The sequence below is a fragment of the Dasypus novemcinctus genome, chromosome 2, assembly GCF_030445035.2.
Source record: "Dasypus novemcinctus isolate mDasNov1 chromosome 2, mDasNov1.1.hap2, whole genome shotgun sequence".
NCBI classification, from domain to species: domain Eukaryota; kingdom Metazoa; phylum Chordata; class Mammalia; order Cingulata; family Dasypodidae; genus Dasypus; species Dasypus novemcinctus.
The window spans coordinates 138,346,922-138,369,315 of record NC_080674.1 but is presented as its reverse complement, the minus strand read 5'-3'; the positions used below and the strand labels follow the sequence as shown (position 1 = coordinate 138,369,315).

General features: G+C 40.4%; 1 pseudogene; it reads right to left on the bottom strand.

The window, feature by feature from the left end:
* Positions 1-17,554: 17,554 nt before the first annotated feature.
* LOC101435177 (actin-related protein 2/3 complex subunit 2 pseudogene) lies at positions 17,555-18,292 on the bottom strand (annotated as a pseudogene).
* Between the last annotated feature and the right edge of the window lie 4,102 nt (positions 18,293-22,394).

The following is a 22,394-nucleotide window of genomic DNA, read 5'->3' as shown; positions in this document are numbered from 1 at the left end:
CCAATCTCACAGCAGGCAGCAATGGGGATTGCAGCCTGAGTGCCTGGTACAACTTGGTGGTGCCAGGATGGGATATAAAGACCCAGCCCTCCAAACTCCAGGGATGTGTTGTCTGATTGCTGATCACTGCTTTAGATCAGGTACTTCAGATCACTGAGGGCCAATGCTGACAGCAGCCATTGTCTGCTCAAGCAAAAGAGCAGAGGATCTTAAAGACAGTATCTTTCCTCAAATTACAGAAAAAACAGTTAAAGGGCAGCAGTAACTGGATGAGTGCTGAATCAAGAAAATGCAGCTTCAAAAGCCACAGAAGAAGCTCTTTGTGCCCTTACTACCCCCTCCCCAACCTATCTTTAACAGGGGATGCAGGGAAGCAGACTTGGCCCAGTGGTTAGGGCGTCCGTCTCCCACATGGGAGGTCCGCGGTTCAAACCCTGGACCTTCTCGACCCATGTGGAACTGGCCCATACGCAGTGCTGATGCGCACAAGGAGTGCCCTGCCACGCATAGGGGAGCCCCACGCGCAAGGAGTGCACCCTGTAAGGAGAGCCACCCAGCACGAAAGAAAGTGCAGCCTGCCCAGGAATGGTGCCGCACACACGGAGAGCTGATGCAGCAAAATGGCAACAACAAAAAAAAAGACACAGGTTCCCGTGCCTCTGACAACAACAGAAGCAGACAAAGAACACGCAGCAAATGGACAGAACAGACAACTTGGCGGGGAGGGAGAGGAGAAAAATAAAATAAATCTTTAAAAAAAAAAAACGGCATGCAGCCAGCCTGCGCTACCATTGAGTCTCTGGCTGTGTTCCAGAGAGCCCTGCACATACTGGGGTATCTGTATGTCGGTACAAATCTGACAGGAGGAAGTCTGAAAGACTGAACTAGGAAATTGTCTTCACAAATCTAGGAGTGAGTCCTTCTACCAAAATAACTATTGAACTGGCAGGCACTGTCTGAATCAGCTGTTATGAGATTCTGAAGTCTAGTGGGCACACTAGCCTCAGGTTAATCTTGATTGGAAGGCTAAACTGTGAAGGAGATCATCAGCCAAAGCAGAGCCAATTTGCAAATACTGTAAAAGGTGCTTGTTGCTTTGGTTTGTTTTGATTAGCTCCTGGCACTCAAAATCGGTCATAGCACTTGGATATAGAGTTAAGGAACACACAGTTCAGGGACTAATCCCCTGAGTAAACACTTTAAAATATTAAAATGTGCAGTGTACAACAAAAGGTTACAAGACAAAGAAATAAGAAATGGGGCCTATCCACAGGACCAAGATAATAATATAGAAACTATCAACAGAGAGGACCAGACTTTGGACATACTGCACAAAGCTCTTTTTTTTTTAAGATCCTCAGTGTGCTCAAGGAGATAAAGGAAAACATGGAGAAAGAACTAAAGGATATGAGGAAGGCAGTGAATAAACAATATAGGAATCAAATGCTGGAGTTGACCACAATAACTGAAATAGTTCCCTAGAAGGTTGTAGCATCAGCTTGGAGCTGGCAGAAGAAAGGATCTTGAGGACAAGAAAATTGAAATGACTCCAACTGAGGAGTCAAAAGAAAAAAGAATTTTAAAAAGCAGAGTTTAAGAGACTTTGGACACCATCAAGCATACCATATATGTAATATGGGAATCCCAAAAGGGGAAGAAAGAAGGGCAGAAGGAATAGTCAAACAATGGCAGAAAACTTTCCAAATTTAACAAAAGACATAAATATGCACATTTGAGAATCCCTATGAACCCCAAACAAGATAAACTCCCAAGAACTATGCCCAAAAGCATAGTATCCCAATTGTCCAATGCCAAGAACAAGGAAAGTGTTCTGAATGCTGCAAGAGAAAAGCAATGAGCTACATACAAGGGAATCCCAATAAGATGAAGTGCTTAGAGGTGGAGTGGACATTGCCAGTCCCAGGAATACAATATGGATTAGAGTGGGAAAAAAGAAAGGATGAAATGCTGATTTCTCATCAGAAACCATGGAGGCAAAGAGGCACTGGTATGAAATACTTAAAATGCTGAAAGGAAACAATTGCCAACCAAGAATTTTATACCTGGCAAGACTTTCATTCAAAAAGGAGGAAGAGGTTAAGACATTTACAGATAAATAAAAGCTGAGGGGGAGTTCACCGCCACTAGACCCATCCTACGAGCAATGCTAAAGGGAGTTCTTCAGGCTGAAAGAAAAGGACACTAGACAGTACATTGAAGCAGCATAAATAATAAAGACCTGTGGTAAAGGTAACCATATGGGCAATTATTAAAACCATTACTATTGTATTGTTTAATAAGTAACATCACTTCTTACAGGTTCTAAAATGCATAGAGTAATGATAAACCTATAGTTTTGGACATATAACTTACAAAGATATATTTTGTAACTAGTGCCAAAAAAGTTCAGGATGGAGGGGTATAGGAACAGCATAGGTGTATGCTATTGAAGATAAGTTGGTATCAAGTAAAATATGGTTGTTATATAATAGATTTAGGGTGTTAAATTTTAACCCCATGATGGCCAAAAAGAATATATATGAAAAATATACCTAGAAAGAAAGGAAAGGAACTCTTAAATGGTAGACTACAAAAATTATAATAATAAACATAAAAGTAGTTAATGGAAGAACTGAGAGTCAAAAAAAAAAAACATATAGGGGGTGGGGGGTATATGGGGACCTCATATTTTTTGAATGTAACATTTAAAAACAAAATAAAGGTGGAAAAAATAGAAAGAAAGAAAAAAACATATGAGTCATAGTAGTTACAGTTACAAATATCACCTGAGGGAGTGCTGAGTTCCTACCCAGGGGAACTCTGTCACATTCCCCAGTGGAACAGCAATAATCCCCCAAGTGCAACAGCAAAGACCAACAAGAAAGGATGGCCCGGTAATGAGCCCTTGATACTAATGACTATGCTTGTGAATCTGTGTGCCTGAAATATGCACTAGGCCTAGAGCTGCAGGGTGCCTAAGAGTTACCTCCTGAGAGCCTCCATGTTGTTCAAATGTGGCCACTCTCTAAGCCAAACTCAGCATGTAAATGCATTACCTTCCTTCCACCATGGGACATGACTCCTGGGGATGAGCCTCCCTGGCACCAAGGGATTGCTACCAGTCACTAACTGGTGATGCAACTAGAAAGAAACCTCGAATAAAAGGGTCAATTCAGACCAGCAGAATATCTCAGCCTACATGTAGGATCATGTGTTAAAAACTGCTTTTTGACCTGGAATAAAAGAGGAAATTGGCAAAGACAAATGAGTTCATAAGGCTAAGAGTCTTCAAAAAAGAGTCAAGAGGTCATCAGAGGGGTTGCACTTACACAAGCCACAGCAGGACCCCAGAAAAAGCCAAAGTAGATACAACCCTAGGTACTGGTTCTTCTGAAGTCTACAGAGACCCACAGGGTATATGGTCATGGCAGATGGATTTGGAGTTCTATGCCATGTCAGAGGGGCCTACTTTGGAATTTGTGCTCCTGAGTGTGATGGAGCTGGACTCTGATGTGACCTTTCTACACATGCCTCTTCTGTCCCTTTTACTGAACCTGTGATTGGTGCTAGGGATGGTGTATACTCAGGGGACTTGAATCTCTGGACTTCCCGTGTGCCAGCTGGGCCCTGAGCCTCAGCAGAGTTGCAACTCCTATTCTCTGGTTCATTGGACTTAACCCACTCAGCTAACATGGAGGTGAAGGTCAGCCACCACAACAGGGAGCCAAGAGTGCCTACAACTGCAAGCAGAAGAATTGCATCCATCATCCATGTGGAATCTAAGCCCCCTCTTGATCTAGAGGTGGAGTGGACATCACCATCCCAGGGTCCACAGATTGGAGGAATAAAATATGGATTAGAGTGAACTTAGTAGAATTACTATAAAACTATTATGACTAGTAATAGAAGAAATTGTAGCATTGAGGTGGAGAAAGTGGCCACAGTAGTTGCTGAGGGCAGGGAGAGGGAAGAAGAGATGTGATGGGGGGCATTTTTGGGACTTTGAGTTGTCCTAAATGATATTGCAGGGTCAGATGCTGGACTTTATATATTCTGCTATAACCCACTGAATGTACTGGGGGAGAATGTGAACTACAGGGTAAACTATTATCCATGTGGTGCAGCAGTGCTCCAAAATGTGTTCACCAAGTGTGATGAGTGTGCCACAATGATGGGGGAGGTTGTTGGTGTGGGAGGAGAGGGGTGGGGATGTGGGCGGTATACAGGAACCTCTTAACGTTTTTTAATGTAACATTTTTTGAGATGTATATATCTTCAAAAAAATACAATTTACAAAAACGTTGGGGGTGTGGGGTAGGGAGTGGGTTATATAGGAACCTCATGTTTTTTGATGTAATGTTCTTTGTGATCCTTTAATTTTCATTTTTAAAAGTGTAAAAAAAAAAGGTTTAAGATTTACGAAGACCAGTAACAAAAGGGCAGAAGAAATTTCTGCATTATCAGTAGTTACTTCAAATGTAAACTGATTAACTCTCCAGTCAAAAGGCAGAGATCAGAAAAATGGATTAAAAAAAAAAAGTATGACCCACCTCTGCTGTTTTCAAGAGACTCACCTTATATTCAAAGTCACAAGTAGGATGAAAGTGAAAGGGTGGAAAAAATACACCATGCAAAAGTAACCCAAAGAGAGCTGGGGTAGCTTTACCTGTACTAATATCAGATAAAATAGAATTAAGTCAAAACCTTAAAAGGGACAAGAATGTCATAATGTACTGACAAAGAGGTCTTTTGCACAAGACATAATGGGCATAAATATATATATACACTTAATGGCAAAGCCCCAAAATATCTGAAACAAATATGGACAGACTTGAAGGGAGATTTAGATGGATCTACATTAATAGTGGGAGACTTCAATACACTTTAATTGATAGAACATCTAATCAGAAGACTAGAAATAAAAAACATGAACAATACTCTAACTAAACCTGGAAGACAGTATGTTGAACATCCAACAAAGCAGAATATACATTCTTCTCTAATGTGCATGGATCATTATGCATGATAGAACATCTCTTAGATCACAAAACAAGTCAAAGTATATTGAAGAATATTGAAATCATACATTGTGTCTTCTCTGATCACAATGGAAGGAAGCAAGAAATTGGTAACAGAGGGAGAAATGGAATATTCACAAATGTAGAAATTAAATGATGTAGTCTTAACCAATGAATCAAAGAAAATACAAGGGAAATCAGGAAATATTTTGAGGCAATGAAAATAAAAAACAACATACCAAAACTTATAGGATGTAACAAAGGCAGGGCTAAGAGAAAATTTATAGCTCTAAGTGGTTAGATTAAAAAAGATCTCAAATGAGAGACCTCACTTCATAACTGGAAAAAATTAAATCCAAGGTGTGCAGAAGGAAATAAAAGATTAGATTAGATTAGATTAGATTAGATTAGATTAGATTAGAGCACAGATAAATAGGGAATTGAAAAAAAAACAGTAGAGAAAATGGACAAAACCAGAAGTTGGTTCTTTGAAAAGAATAATAATATCAATGAATCTTTAACTAGACTGACAAGAAAAAGAAAGAAAACAAATAACCAGAATCACAAATGAAAAAGGGACATTACAATGGATCCACATAAATAAAAAGGATTATAAAAGGATATTATGGGGAAGTGGATTTGGCCCAATGGATAAGGCGTCTGCCTACCACGTGGGAGGTCCAAGGTTCAAACCCAGGGCCTCCTGACCTGCGTGATGAGCTGGCCCACACACAGTGCTGATGCATGCAAGGAATGCTGTGCCATGCAGGGGTGTCCCCTACAACACACAAGGAGTGCACCCCGTAAGCAGAGCCACACAGGGCGATATAAGCGCAGCCTGCCCAGGAATGGTGCTGCACACACGGAGAGCTGACACAGTAAGAAGATGCAACAAAACAAGACACAGATTCCCAGGGCTGCTGACAAGAATACAAGTGGACACCAAACACACAGTGAATGGACACAGAGAGCGGACAACTGGGGGGGGAGGGGGCAGAGAAAGGGAGAGAAATAAATAAAAAACAAATCTAAAAAAAAAAAAGGATATTATGAACCACTGTACACCAAGTTAGATAACCTAAATGAAATATAAAAATTCCTAGAAACAAACTACCTATATTCACTCAAAAAGAAAAATCTCAGCTGACCAACATCAAGTAAAGAGATTGAATCAGTAGTCAAAACTTCCCAATAAAAGCCCAGGACAAATTACTTTACAGGTAGATTCCACCAAATATTCCAAAAATAATTAACACCAATCCTGCTCAAACTATTCCAAAAATTTGAAGAGGAAGGAGCATTCTCTAAGTAATTCTATGACATCACCCTTATACTAAAGCCAGATAAAGACACCACAAGAAGGAAAGCAGATGTAGCTCAAGTGATTGGGCTCCCACTACCACTTGGAAAGTCTGTGGTCTGGTTCTCAGTGCCTCCTAGGGAAGGCAATGAGCAGACACAGCAAGATGATTCAATAAGACAACACAAGAAGAAAAACATAATGAGAGACACAACAAAGCAGGGAGCAGAGGTTCCTGGTGCCTCCTAAAGAGGACAAGCAGGACAGTGAGCTGGCACAACAAGAGACACAGGAGGAAAAACATAACGAGGGACAACAGAGCAGGGAACAGGTGGCTTAAGCGAGTAGGCGCCTCCACCCCACATCAGAGGTCCTGGGTTCAGTTCCTGGTGCCTCATAAAGAAACAAAGAAGACGAACAGACAAAGCAAGTGCAAACGATGAGAAGGTAAGAGAGGTAAATTTTTAAAAATTAATCTTTAAAAAAAAAGATATAAGAAAAGATGATTACAGACCAATATCTGTTATAACATAAATGCAACAATCTTCAACAAAATACTAGCAAACCAATTCAACAGCAAATTAGAATAATTGTTTACCATGATTGCGGTCACCCCTCGGGCTGAAGTGTGGTTTGCTGGCCTGGCAGGGGAGTGGCCGCGGTAGGCCCAATTCCAAGCCGCTGCCCCCATAATAGGGTGGCTGGTTGGACTCACCGCCACCCCTGAAGGGAGCTCGGCATGGGCGCAGAGTGCCCTCGGGTCTCCCCTTCTCGGCTGCCATGCTTCCGCAGCCGCCCCTCCTCCCCGATAGCGCCACACGATGCCTTATGAGGCAACACCCTTCTTCTTTCTCCCTGCGCAGGCGCAGGGCGGAAAATTCCAGTCTGCCCTCCCCCCCCCCCGCCCTCGACAGCAGCAACAGCCAGGCACAAGGCGGGAAACTCAAGTCTGCCCTCTACCCCAGCAACAGCAGCCACCAATCACTAAACCCTGCCACTTCCCCCAGCAACAGCAGCAGCCAATCCCTAATCACCACCCCTCCCCCGTCCAGTACCTCCCACTGACCTTTCTCCGGCAACCAATCAGAACAGGGCGTGGCTTCGACCAATCAGCCTTCCCCAGCCCCTATAAAACTGTTGCCTCTCCCTCAATAAAGTTGGACTTGCATGTTTACCTTGTCTCCGCCGTAGTTCTTCTGCCATGCGCCCTCCAGTCCTGAGAGCCCCTGACAAGGGCCTGGCCTCCCTTGTCCCCAGTTCGTCGCCTACTTCTCCGGGCGACCCCTTCGTCGCCGGCTTCGCCGGGCGACCCCGTCAGCCGAACCGCGCAACCCCTGTGAGACCGACCCCTCGTCTGCTGCCGGACCGACCCCTCGTCCCAAGCGGGACCGACCCCTCGTCCCAAGCTGGACCGACCCCTCGTCCGCAGCCAGACCCCACCTCTACCGACCGAGCAAACCGTCACAATGATGAAGTGGGATTTATTCCTGGTATTTAGAAATAGTTCAATGTAAGAAAAACAACATTAACATAATGAAGGCAAAAAACACATAATCATCTCAACTGATGCAGAAAAGGCATTTGACAAAATCCAGCAACCCTTCTTGACAAAGGGATATAGAAAACTAGGAGTTGAAGGAAAGTTAATGTGATAAAAGACAAGAAAATCCCACTGCTCATAATAAGTGTTGAAAGATGGAAAGTTTTCCCTCTAAAACCTGGAATAAAATAAGAATGCCCATTGTCACCATCAGTATTCAATATTGATATAAGGTATAGCCAGAACAATTAGGCAAGAAAAAGAAATAAAAGGCAACCAAATTGGAAAGGAAGAAATAAAACTTTCCCTGTTTGCAAATCACATGATACTATATATAGATAATCCTGAAAAATCCACGACAATGCTATTAAAGCTAATAATTCACCATTGTGGAGGAGGTACAAGATAACCGTGCAAATATCAGTAGTGTTTCTCTACACCTAGTAATGAACAATCTGAAGAGATTGGAAGAAATTTCAATTTGTAATAGCAACTAAATAAATCAGATATCTAGGGATAAATCTAACCATGGATGTAAAGGACATATTCACAGAAAATTACAAACAATTCTAAAATAAATTTTTTAAAAAGACCTAAAGAAATGGAAGGACATTCCATGCTCATGAATTGGAAGACTAAATATTTCTAAGATGTTGAATCTACCTGATTACAGCTTCAACACAATCCCAATCAAAATTACTGTACCCTCCCTTACAGAAATGGAAAAGCAATCAAGGGTAAGGGACCCCAAATAGCCAAAGCCATCTTGAAAACAAAGAATGAAGTTGGAAGTCTCACACTTCCTGATCTTAAAACTTACTGTAAAGCCTTAGTAATCAAAACAGCATGATGCTAGTACAAGGACAGACATATAAACCAATGGAATAGAATTGAGAGTTCAGAAATAAACCCTCATATGTATGGCCAACTGATTTTTGACAAGCGTGGCAAGTCCACTTAATAGGCAAAAAATAGTCTCGTCCACAAGTGGTGCTGGGAAAACTGGATGTCTATGCAAAAGAATGAGGGTAGATTCCTACCTCATGCCATAAGACAAAAATCAACTAAAAATGCATCAAAGATCTAATTATAAGAGCCAGAACTATAAAACTCCTAGATGAAAGCATAGGGAAGCATCTCCAGGACCTTGTGTTAAGCAATGGTTTCTTAGATTTTACACCCATAGCATGAGCAGCAAAAGAAAAAAAAAATAGCAAATGGAACTTCATCAAAATTAAAAACTTTTGAGCATCAAAGGACTTAATCCAAAAGTAAAAAAAAAAAAACCTACAGGGAGCACGTGCAGGTCAGTGGTGAAGCACCTGCTTCGCATGAACGAGGTCCTGGGTTCAATCCCTGGTATCTCAAAAAAATGTATATATATGGAGAAAATATTTGGGAACCACATATCCAATAAGGGTTTAATATCCAGAATATATAAAGAACTACAAACAGATAAGCAACCCAATTTAAAGATGGGAAAAAAAATTGGATGGACATTTTCCCAAAGAAGATAAACAGCCAAAAGTACATGAAAAGATGCTCAACATTATTAGTCATCAGGAAAATTCAAATCAAAACCACAATGCAATACCATTTCACACCCTCCAGAATGGCTATTATTCAAAAAAATGAAAAATTACAAGTGCTGGAGGGAATGTGGAAAAATGGGTACACTCATTAGTGGTGGGAAAGCAATTGCTGTGGAAGACAATTTGGCAGTTCCTCAGAAAGTTTAGCATAGAATTACCATATGGCTCAACAATCCCACTGCTAATATAAACCTGAAAGAATTGAAAGCAGGGACTCAAACAGATATCTACACAGTAACGTTCATAGTGGCATTACTCACAATTTCCAAAAGATAAAGCAACTCAAGTGTCCATCAATCAATGACTTTATAAACAAAATGTGGTATACATATTATGCAATGGAATATTATTCACTTATAAAAAGGAATGAAGTTCTATTACATGCAACAACATGAATGAATCTTGAAGATGTTGTGTTGAGCAAAATCAGACAGACTTAAAAGGGCAAATGTACCATCTCACTGATATGAACTAATTAGAATAAGCAAATTCATAGTCAGAAACTAGAATATAGGTTACCAGGGGCCACGGTGGAGGTAGTTCAGGGGAAGTAAAAAATTGTACAAAGTTTGTATTTGGGGTAATGGGAAGTTTGGTAATGGATAGTAGTGATGGTAGTACAACTATGTGAACATAATTAACAGCACTTAATTGTATATTTAAATATAGTTAAAGGGGGGAGTTTTCAGTTGTGTATATATTACCAGAATAAAAAATAAAAATAATGCATAGAGCTGTATAACACAATGAGCCCTAATGTAACCATGAGCTATAGTTAATAGTACAATTATAATGTTCTTCCATCAACTATAACAAATGTTAACACTACTACAAGGTATTAATTGTGGGGATGGAGTATATATGGGAACTCTAATTTCTTCATGATTTTTCTGTAAACCTACAAGTTCTCTAAATAAAAAAAGAAGAAGATTGGGACAACACAATTAATGAACTTAATCTAATGGACCTATATAGACCACTGTACCAACAATTACAGAAACAGCATTATTTTCAGGTAAACATGGTGCGTTTATCCATGTTGACTATAACATGTTAAGCCAGGAGTGAAAAATAATCATGATTTTAAAGTCATTAAAAATAATAAGAACACTATGAACACCTTTATGCTATTAAGTTCTAAATGTAGTTTAAATAAATTCATGGTAAAAATGCAGGTTACTAAAACTGTAGGTAGAAGAAGGAAAATTCAGTAGTCCTATAACTATTAAAAATAAAATAATTGGCAAATGAACATGCTGATGATGAGGAAGTGTTTGGCATGATGCCCTTTATTTGGAGTGTGGTAGCAGTAAGGACTGAAAATTTTCTCCTTTGGAATAAACAATATGAACTAAAAATGAAAATTGTGGTAAAAAATATATTGCAGCCACCAGATGTCACTAATACGCCATGAAAGTTTTCTTAGGGTTTTGATCTTTTTTAAAAAGGTAAGAGCAAGATCATTTCTTAGTCATATTTTCAGATATGTCTCCATCACATTGTGAAAATTTGGGGAGAATCCTTCACAGAGGCAAATAAATGGGAGCATTTTCAAACCACAAAATGTCACAGAATTTTAGATTCTTTTTAGATACTCTCTGGACAATAATGACTGGACATTATCAATGCAGCTAATTCCTAATATGTATGTAACATTTGGACATAAGATTTGGAAATCTATCAGAAAATACAAATGGTCCAACTCTGAACAGGGATATAAAGCTGGTATTACATATGGGAACCAATCAAAATTTTCATAATCTACACTGAATGACTGCATATTCCAAAGATCCCTGGCAACTGCTAATCAGTTTGCTTATGTGAATGGTCCTCAAACCTTAGCCAAAACAGAATTCTTGTTTCTTCATGTAAAAGCAATGGAACCTACTCAGAAATATAAGGCACAATTGTAAGAACTGCTGAGGCATGCTAAAACTACTCTATTTCAATATAATCTACATCTCATTAACATAGTCCTAGAATTTCCAGTATTATGGGATAGATGATTTATAGCCCAATTCACCCAAGCATTCAATGGCTTTGACATATAGTGAGTTAATCAGCCACAAGAGCTAAGGATGACTCATGAATAATGGAAACTGGCAGAATGGTTTTTTATACATCAGAGACATCAGTTTTCAAATACACTGCTAAGGGAGACAGGCATCATTAAAGAGCATTTCTTCAGGACCCTAGCCAAGAATGGGGTCTCTACAGCGCTATGCAGAGGCCTTTGAATATGGAAAAATCCACACCTAGAAACAGCTGGGCCAATGGGTTTGTATTAGTCAGCCAAAGAGGTGCTGATGCAAAATACCAGAAATTGATTTTTATAAAGGGTATTTATTTAGGGTACGAGTTTACAGATACCAGGCCATAAAGCATAAGTTACTTCCCTCACCAAAGTCTATTTGGAGCAAGATGGCTGCCGATGTCTGTGAGGGTTCAGGCTTCCTGGGTTCCTACATTCCTCGAACTTGCTTTTCTCTGGGTTCAAGGTTCCTTTCTTCCTGGGACTGGCTTCTCTTTCCTCTGCATGCTGACTTCCCAGGGCTCCAGCTTAAGTCTTCAGCATCAAACTCCAACATCACTCTCAACTCTCCTTTGCCATGCCTTTTATCTGTGAATCTCTTCACAGACAGGAACTTAACACCCTAATGATGTGGCCCAATTAAAGCCCTAACCATAATTTGATCAGGCCCAGGTACAGATCAGATTACAAACATAATCCAATATCTATTTTTGGGATTCATAACCATATCAAACTGCTACAGGGTTCATGAAAAATCTGGATATGAACTTGGGCCATTTATAAAGTTTAGGCACAATATCAGTAACTATGGAATTAAAATCTAGAAAGTGGGTGTCCAGGGCCCCTGGGATCGCATACAGGTAAACACACTGGACCTGCTTTGAGTTAGCTACAAGTGTTAGGAATTGGGACTTTTTTATTAAACTTTATTGTGGAAAAAAAAAAGCATACAACATAGAAGTGTAATATGACGATGATTAGAAATGAACATTCATATTACTATGACCCAGATATATAGATCATTGCCAATACTCCAGAATCAATCCTTCGCCCTCAGCCCCACCCTACCCAGATACCACAGTTACGCTTCAGTTTCCTCACTTTTTCTTCTACTATCTAAGAATACACTTGTAAGATATGAATGTTTTAGTTTTGCTTATTTTTGAACTATGTGTGAAAGGAAACTTACTACATTATTTTATGTCTTCTTTTGGTCAACATATAAAGGCTTATACGTGTTGTACGTAGCTATATTTTATTCATTTTCTTTGTGATATAATATCACATTGTAAGAATATGCAACAATTTGGGAGATCAACGTCTGGCATGACAGCATGAAGACTTCTGCTGACCCACTCCCCAGTGAAACTAATGAAAACTAAATTTTAAAAAAAGCATCTGGAGATAGCTGTTCTTAAGGGTGAACACAGATGAAGAAACATGTACACAAACTCAGTAAGAAAGAATCTGTGGTATTCAAGACTTCTCCCTCCCTTCCTCTTCCCAGCTCATCCAGTCAGAGGCTCCACTCCAGACCTCTATAACTGAAGCAGGCTAGTAAGAGGGAATTAATAGACAGATCTGGAACCTGGCAGAGTCCACGTGGACATCAGCAACGCCCAAGGTGGCTGCTGGAGGACCCCACCCCCGGGATTCTGCTACCCAGAACAGAGACTTCTTCTGGATACCAAGAAAAGTCCCGGATGTTCCCTAGGGACTTTATCATTGGATCCTTGCTAGGGGATTGACAGGTGGAGTAATCAATCAAAAGAGCAAACAGCTGGAACCCCTCCCCTGCCATTAGCAAAGGGGTGGAATAATTAATAGTTTATAAAGCAAACTGCGAGGCAGGCCTGAGCGAGCTCTTGCCCTGCTCTCTTGACTCTGGGCTTGTTCCTGCCCTCTGTGTGCCGCTCTCGCCGTTGTTCCTCTGCCATGCGGCCACACAAGTAAACCTGCAGATTTATAATCTATAAGGGGGAATTGTAGCTTGTAAACCATCCCTCTTTATCCCTTTTCACCCCCTTCCTCTCTACCTGGGCTCCCTGCTCTGTTATTTTCTCCCATTTCTCTTCCCTCCCTACCTGAATAATTTACTGGCCTAACGTGCTCTTGAAATTCATTCCTGCAGCATAGTCAAGAACCTAAATAAAATTTGGTAGCATAACCAAGAAGAAAGTGGTCCCTCCCACCCTTCCCCCACCAGACACAATCCATATAGGGGGCAAATACAGTTGAGAGTTGGGGTCTCGCTTCTGCTCAGTCTTCTTGAGGAACAATGTCTACCGTGAATGCAGTGCAGTGAGAGTAGTGGGGCTCTGATCACCCTCACCTCAGCTTAGGAGGTAGTTGTTCCACATCAGGAAAAGGTGAGCTAATAGGACCCCAGGCTTTTGCTCCCTCCCCCTAGTGCTCAACTCCTAGAGTGGAGATGATAGTCAGAAGCTACCATTACCCAACCCAGCTCGGGAGCCCTGGATCAGAGATATTCCCTGGGGGTGGGGAGGAAGAAGGCCTGAAACAGAAAGCCCCTGATCTCTTCCCAGGGGAACCGACTTCATTTGCAAAAGAATTTAGAGACATTCAAACCTAAAGGTGCTCACCAGAACCTTGGAGGTTATCTTGAAAGGCAAATGGGAGGAGAATCATGATACAGGCTGGGCGGAGGACTTGGCCCAGTGGTTAGGGCGTCCGTCTATCACATGGGAGGTCCGTGGTTCAAATCCCTGGCCTCCTTGACCCGTGTGGAGCTGGCCCATGTGCGGCGCTGATGCGCGCAAGGAGTGCCCTGCCACGTAGGGGTGTCACCCCCGTGCAGGGGAGCCCCATGCTCAAGGAGTGCACCCCGTAAGGAGAGCTGGCGCAAAAGAAAGTGCAGGCTGCCCAGGAATGGCGCCTCCCACATGGAGAGTTGACACAGCAAGATGACTCAACAAAAAGAGACACAGATTCCTGTGCCACGGACAAAAATCTAAAATAATAATAATAAAAATCCACTGAGTCAGGAAACAACAAAAATAACCTCCCAGAAGGGTGGCAACCAGTACCCAGAGTTGCTGCAATATACAGTCAATCCTCAATATTTGTGGATTCTGTATTTGCAAGACTTGTTAAAATTTATTAGCAATCCTCAAATCAATACTTGGCAATGGTTTCATAGTCAATTAATGGGCATCCCAGAGTGGTGAAAATTGTGAGTTGTCCCGTGCATACATTTCCAGCTGATGTGCAATGAGGTGGTATTCTGCTTTCTTGTTTCAGCTTTCATAATGTAAACATGTTTCTCTTACATATTGTATTTACTGCCACATTTTTTTACTTTTTTATTTTGCTTTTTTTGGTGATTTTCTTGTTTTAAATGACCCCAAGTGTAGTGCTGAAATGTTATCGGGTGTTGCTAAATACAAGAAGGCTGTGAAGTGCCTTATGGAGAAAATACATGTGTTAGATCAGCTTTATTCAGGCATAAAGTATAGTGCGAGCTGGCTGTGAGTTCAATGTTAAATCAACATATATTAAATAAGGTGCCTTTGAACAGAAACATACATAAATTAAGGCTATAAATTGTTGATGAAAATGTTGTGACCAGAGACTTGCAGGAACCTGACCCGAACCTGTCTATTTCCCCTAGGAGAAAAGGCTCCATATTTTCTAATTAAGTATTTGTGGTAACTTTATAGAAATGACTACCACAAATAATGAGAAGTGATTGTGTTATCTAAAGTGTTCAGTTTCCAACAACAACAAAAATTATGAGGCCATAAAAAGAAATGAAAATATGACCATAACCTGAACAAAGGAGGAAACAGAAACTGCCTGTGACACAGACCAGATGTCAGAATTATCAGAAAAAGACTTTAAAATAAAATCCTGTATAAACAATTCACAGAATTGAAGGACACCATGATTAAAGAAGGAAAGGAAGGTGTTGCATCAAGTAGAGAATATATCAGTAAAGAGATAGAAATTATTTTAAAGAACCAAATGGAATTATGGAGTTAAAAATTATAAACTAAAATTAAAATTTCAATAGATGAGATCAGCAATAGATTTGAAGCAGCAGGAGAATTTATAAGAGAACTTGAAGGTAAAGCAATAGAAATTTATGCATACCAAAGAAAATAGAGAGGAAGAAAAGAATAAAAAATGAACAGATCCCAACATAAAACTAATGGCATGCGGAGAAGTGGTGGCTCAGTGGTTGAGTGCCTGCTTCCCATGTAGAAGGTCCCAGGTTCAATACCCAGTAGCTCCTAAAAAAAAAAGTAAAAAGTAATGGCAGTCCCAGAAGGAGAGAAGAGAGAGAAAGGAGCAGAAAAAAATATTCAAAGTAATAATGGCTGAAAACTTCCCAAAAGTTTTAAAAAATAACCTCAAATTCAGAATGATCAACAAACTCCAAGTAGGATAAACACAGAGATATCCACAAATATCTTAATAAAATAATGGAAGTGAAAGACAGGAGAAAATCTTGAAAGCACCAAGAGAAAAATTACTAGTTAAATAACTCAGGCACAAAAACAAAAGGACAAATATTGTATTATCTCACTGCTATGAGATAATTAGAATAAGCAAGCAAATTCATAGTCAGAATCTAGTATATAAGTTACCAAGTAATGAGGTGGGGATATGGAACAGGAAGTTAAAGCTTAAAGAGTATAGAGTTTCTATTTAGAAAAATGGAAATGTTTTTGCAATGGGTGGTGGTAGTTGTATCACAACATTGTGAACATAATTAATGGCACTGACATATATATCTGAGTGTATATAAAGGGGGAAATGGGGAAGCAGACATGGCTCAACTGATAGAGCATCCATCTACCATATGGAGGGTCCAGGGTTCAATCCCCAGGGCCTCCTGACCCATGTGGTAAACTGGTCCATGCACAGTGCTGCCGCGCACAAGGAGTGCTGTGCCACGCAGGGGTGTCCCCACGTAGGGGTGCTCCATGCGCAAGGAGTGCACCCTGTAAGGAGAGCCACTAGCACAAAAAAAGCACAGCCTGCCCAGGAGTGGTGCTGCACACATGGAAAGCTGACACAGCAAGATGACGCAAAAAGAAAAAAGAAACAGTTTCCCAGTATCCCTGGATAATGCAAGCAGATGCAGAAGAACACACAGTGAATGCACACAGAGAGCAGACAACGGGGGAAGGAGAGAGAAATAAATGAAATAAAATCTTAAAAATAAATAAATATAAAGGGGGAAATGTTAGGTTTATGTATAATAGTACAATAACTTTTTTTTAATCCATGGAACTGTACTACACAGCAAATCCTAACTTAAACCGTCTGCTAATGTTAATAGTGCAGTTATAGGAGTGGATGGAACACGATGGAGGCATTGGCACAGTGACAGGTGTTCCTTGAGCCAGTTGGAGTGGTGGCATCGGTAGCACTGCAATGAGCCTCTTTTCCAGCGGTGATGTCCCAGCAAAAGCGAGGCAGCAGCAGCCATCCAGAAGCAAGTGGCCCAGCCTGGTAACCATAGAAAAACACCTCACAAACTGCAGCCTGGCAAAAAGAAATCTGACTGAGAGACGGTGATCAGATTGCCCTCGGAAGATTCTCAGCCCTCTAATACCAAGAAAGACCCTCCACTATCCGTTTCTTGCCACCCTTTCCAGCAGCCTTGCTTCATGGACAAGCCCCGGAGGCCCAGGTCCTCCTCCCAGAGGTGTTGGGACTTAGTCTCAACACTCCATTTCGTCTCCCAGGATAGCAAGCAGCACCTCCAAGGCTGAACTCATTGTTGGAGGGAAATATAAACTGATAGGGAAGATCGGGTCTGGCTCCTTCTGAGACATTTATCTGGCTATCAACATCACCAACAGCAAGAAAGTGGCAGTGAAGCTAGAATCTCAGAAAGCCAGGCATCCCCAATTGCTGTAGGGGAGCAAATTCTGTAAGATTCTTCAAAGTGGGGTTGGCAGATTTTCAAGGCCAAACAGCAAAGAGACATTGTATCCTGACTCTGGATTTACCAAGAAACTCCCATATACCCTTTTTAAAAAAACTTGTCAGCATCATGTGTCTGATACTCCTTGTAGAATTTCAAAGAAATACTGACCATCACTTTTTCCCACATACATGTGTGAATATAGACCGCAGAGCACTCTCTGTGGTAGGGCAGCTAGTGCTGAACTGGATCCAGCTGATGGTGTTGCCTTGGGCATTGCTATTGCTGTTGAGAAGGAAAAGCATGAAGGTAATGTAGTTGATGTTGTCATCCACAGTGTCATTGGTATCTTCCATCTCCAGGAGTTTCCTGTGTTAAAGAGAACCCGTGGGATTGTGTGGCTGACTCTGCATCCTTTGTTGAACTTCTGCATAAACACCTTTCTAATGACCACCTCATTATCTTCTTTAAACACTGCACCAAAGTCTACTGTGAATGTACTTTTTTAATTCAACATATATCATCTCATCATATTGAAAATGGATAACTGCCTTGTTCTCCCCTTCCTAGCCCTCTTCATGGATTTGGAAGTATTCCTCAAAGATAGAGGCAAAACAATTTTGTTTCAACATGCCAGCCTGAAGCACAATCAAATCCTTGGATGTAGGCAGATTTTCAAGGCCAAACAGCAAAGAGACATTGTATCCTGACTCTGGATTTACCAAGAAACTCCCATATACCCTCTTTAAAAAAACTTGTCAGCACCATGTGTCTGATATTCCTTGTAGAATTTCAAAGAATACTGATCATCACTTTTGCTTTGTCTCCATTATGATTTGAAATATGATAGAGGACCCATAAAAATCTGCACCTATTACTTCTACTGCTACTGATTTGTTTCTGGCAACCATGTTCTTGAGCTTGAAAGTGGTTATTTACCTCCTGCAGGATCACAGTGGCAGCTCCTGCATTCAGAAGAAGGTGAAATGAGGGCAGGTGAGGGTGGGTAAGGGGGAAAAGGACAGAGGGCCTAGCCCTGCTATCCCCTGAGGAGGGGCTTGGATGGAATAGGAGGTAAGAGAGAAGGGGGCTGGGGTTGGGGTAAGGGGAAGACATACACCATAATACTACTGATTTTTAAAATACAAACTTTCAATCCTGTGATCTTGCTAGATTTACTTATCCTTACAATTTTGTTTTTTGGTTTTTGCTTTGTTTTTTTTAGGCACTATTTACTATGTAAACCATTAGGTTGTCTGTGAATAATGACAATTTGACTTCTTTTCCAATTTTTATGCCCTTTCTTTGTCTTGTCATATTGCAGGGGCTAGGACTTCCAGTACAATGCAGAATAAAAGTGGTGAGAGCAGGCATCTTACATTTGTCCACACTCTCAGTGGGAAAACATTCACTATATTGCAATTCAATATGGTATTAGCTGTAGGTTTTTCCTAGATGATCTTTTTTTTTTTAAGATTTATTTTTATTTATTTCTCTCTCCTTCCCCAGTTGTCTGCTCTCTGTGTCCATTTGCTGTGTGTTCTTCTGTGTCCACTTCTATTCTTGTCAGCAGCACCGGGAATCTGTGCCTCTTTTTGTTGCATCATCTTGCTGCATCAGCTCTCTGTGTGTGCAGCACCACTCCTGGGCAGGCTGAACTTTCTTTCACACTGGGCAGCTCTCCTTACAGGGTGCACTCCTTGTGTGTGGGGCTCACTTACTCAGGGGACACACCTGTGTGTGATGGCACTTCTTGTACGCATCGGCACTGCGCATGGGCCAGCTCCACTCCGGTCAAGGAGGCCCTGGGTTTGAAACGTGGACCTCCCATATGGTAGGCAGACACTCTATCCATTGAGCCAAGTCCACTTCCTCATAGCTGATCTGTATCAGGTTTAAGTTTCCTCCTATCTTAGTTTGCTGAGAGGTTTTTGTATTTTTATCTCCTATCATGAATGGGTGTTCATTTTTCAAATGCTTTCTTCTTCATCTATTAAATGATCACAAGATTTTTCTCCTTTTTTTATGTTAATGGATTTGATTTATTGTTGAATATTGAACCAACCTTACATTCCTAGAATAGACTTCACTTGATCATTATGTACTATCTGCAGAGTCTGTGGTATTATCCTTTCTTTAATTCCTGATACTGAAAATTTGTGTTTTCTCTTTTTCTTTTTCACTCTTGCTATGGCTTATCAATTTTTATTAATATTTTGGAAAAACCACCTTTTGTCCTTTAAATATTTTCTATTGTTTATTTATTTCCTATGTTATTGATTCCTGCTTTTTAAAAGTTATTTTCTTTCTTCTAGGTTTCATTAGGTTAGGTTTCATTTGTTCTTATTATATCTTCTTAAGATAGAAGTTTAGATTGTGATTTTTAAAGCTTTCTTCTTTTCTAATACAGCATTTCAGGGTCTAAATTCCTGGGTCCAGCTTTAGCTACATCTCTTATATTTTGGTATGCTGTGCTTTCATTATTTTTAAGTTCAAAATAATTTCCAATTTTTCTTGTCATGTCTTCTTGGCCCATAGATTACTTAGAAGTGTGTGTCATTTCACTTCCAAATATTTGGGAATTTTAAGATACCAAAATATTAATTTTAACTTAATACTTGTAATCACAGACCATCTGCATTATATAAATAATTTGAAATTGACATGTTTTTGTGGCCCAGTGTATTTGTGAATATTTTATGTGCTCTTGAAAACAATGTGTATAATGTGTATAATGTTCAAAAATTGTCAATCTGATCAAATTGCTTGCTGGAATTTTTCAAATCATTTATATCCTTACTAATTTTTTTTTAAAGATTTATTTATTTTTATTTATTTCTCTCCCCTTCCCCCTTCCCTCCCCAGTTGTCTGTTCTCTGTGTCTACTTGCTGGAATCTGTGTTTCTTTTTGTTGCGTCATCTTGTTGTGTCAGCTCTCTGTGTGTGCTGCGCCATTCCTGGGCAGGCTGTACTTTCTTTTTGTGCTGGGCGGCTCTCCTTATGGGGCACACTCCTTGCACATGGGGCTCCCCTACGTGGGGACACCCCTGCATGGCACAGCACTCCTTGCACGCATCAGCACTGCACATGGGCCAACTCCACACAGGTCAAGGAGGCCTGGGGTTTAAACCGCAGACTTCCCATGTGGTAGATGGACACCCTAACCACTGGACCAAGTCCACTTTTCTATCCTTACTAATTATGCTCTATTTTTTTCTATCAGTTACTGAGAGGCAGTGTTAAAATCTCCATCTCTGATTGTGGATTTGCCTTTCTCTTTCTTTTCTCAGTTTTTGCTTCATGTATTTTGAAGCTCTGTGTGTGATTAGGTGCATACACATTTAGGATTGTTACATCTTCTCAATGAAGTAACTCTTTTATCATTATGAAATAGTCCTCTTTATTTCTGGTAACGCTTCTTTTCTTGACATTTATTCTGTCTGATATTAATGTAGCCATACTATTTTGCTCTCATAATTAATATTTTTGTGATATATGTTTTTTGTCTTTTATTTTCAACCTGCTTGTATCTTTATATTTCTCCTATCTCTTAAAAACAGCATATTGTTGGGTCTTTCTTTTATTATCCAACTTGGTAATTTCAGCCTTTTACATCAAGTGTTGAGTCCATTTAAATTCCACTTTATCTATACTGTTTATTTAATATTACTTTAAAAATGAAGCAAATATGAATTACACATATTGGGTTTTTGTTTCCTGAATTTTCTAAAGTTCTAAAATAAAGCAAAACAAAAACAATTCCCTCAACTCCCCATGCCCTCTTCCTACTCTCTAGTTCTCTTTTCCTCTTCACAGCCAGACATCTGGAAAGAATGGTTGACACATTGTCTTTATTTACTCAACATCAATTCAGTCCTCAACTCAGTCCAGTTGTGCTTCTACAACAACCAATTCCCCCAAAAGTGCTCTTTCTCCTCCTCAGGTTATCATGTTGCTAAACCAGTTTTCATCCACCCTATGGAATCAACCATCAAGTTCTGAAGTGTTTACTTCCAAAATATTTCTTAACTCCACTATTTCCCATCTCTACTAAAAATCGGTCCAAGAATCTTTGTCTCTGATCATATCATGCATGACATTTCCTCTTTTCCAGAATACACAATGACTTCACTTTTTCTCAAAATGTGTAAGCTCAGTAGTATGCTGATAAATAGTTTACATCCAATGCTCTAGGGGGAAAAGCCATGATTTGTAGCATTTTATGATTTCCACAGTGTAATTATCCCTACTATGACCAATAAGCTACCAATCATATCATTGAATGCAGGGTTGGGAAGAGATGGTGATAATAGGTTCTTGTGTGTTGGTATGAACTGGCTGTAGCACATGGCTGCTTAAGCTATGCTCTCTTTCTGAGCTTTCATAAATCTTGTTCCTTTAGCCTACAATGCTTCACTTCATTCTCACTGCCACCCCACCCCACTCCAAATTAGAGTGCAGCCCAGCTGACACTTTGAACACAGCCTTGTTAGGCCCTGTAGCAGTTTGATATGGTTCATAAATTCCAGAAATAAATATTGGCTTATGTTTGTAAACTGGTCTGTACCTGGGCAAGATTAATTTATGATTAGGGCTTTAATTGGGCCACATCTGTAGGGTGTTGAGTCCCTGCCCCTTGGTGGTGCTCACAGATAAAAGATATGGCAAAAGAAGAGAGTTGGAGTTTTGATGTTGGGTTTTAATGCTGGAGTCTTGAGCTGGAACCCTGGGAAGTAAGCACACAGAGGAGCTTGGTTGTAAGGAAAAAGAGAAGGCACCAGGAAGAGAAATAAGCCATTTGCCTAATAGTCTACAGCTGGCCTTGTGGAGATAACAGAGGAGCTGATTCTGGAGGGAAATGAATGCTGGCAAGAGAGGAACCCAGGAAGCCTGAACCCTGGCAGATGCTGGCAGCCATCGTGCTCCAATACGTGGCAAAAGACTTTGGTGAGGGAAACAACTTATTCTTTATGGCCTGGTAACTGTAAACTTCTACCACAAATTAATACCCTT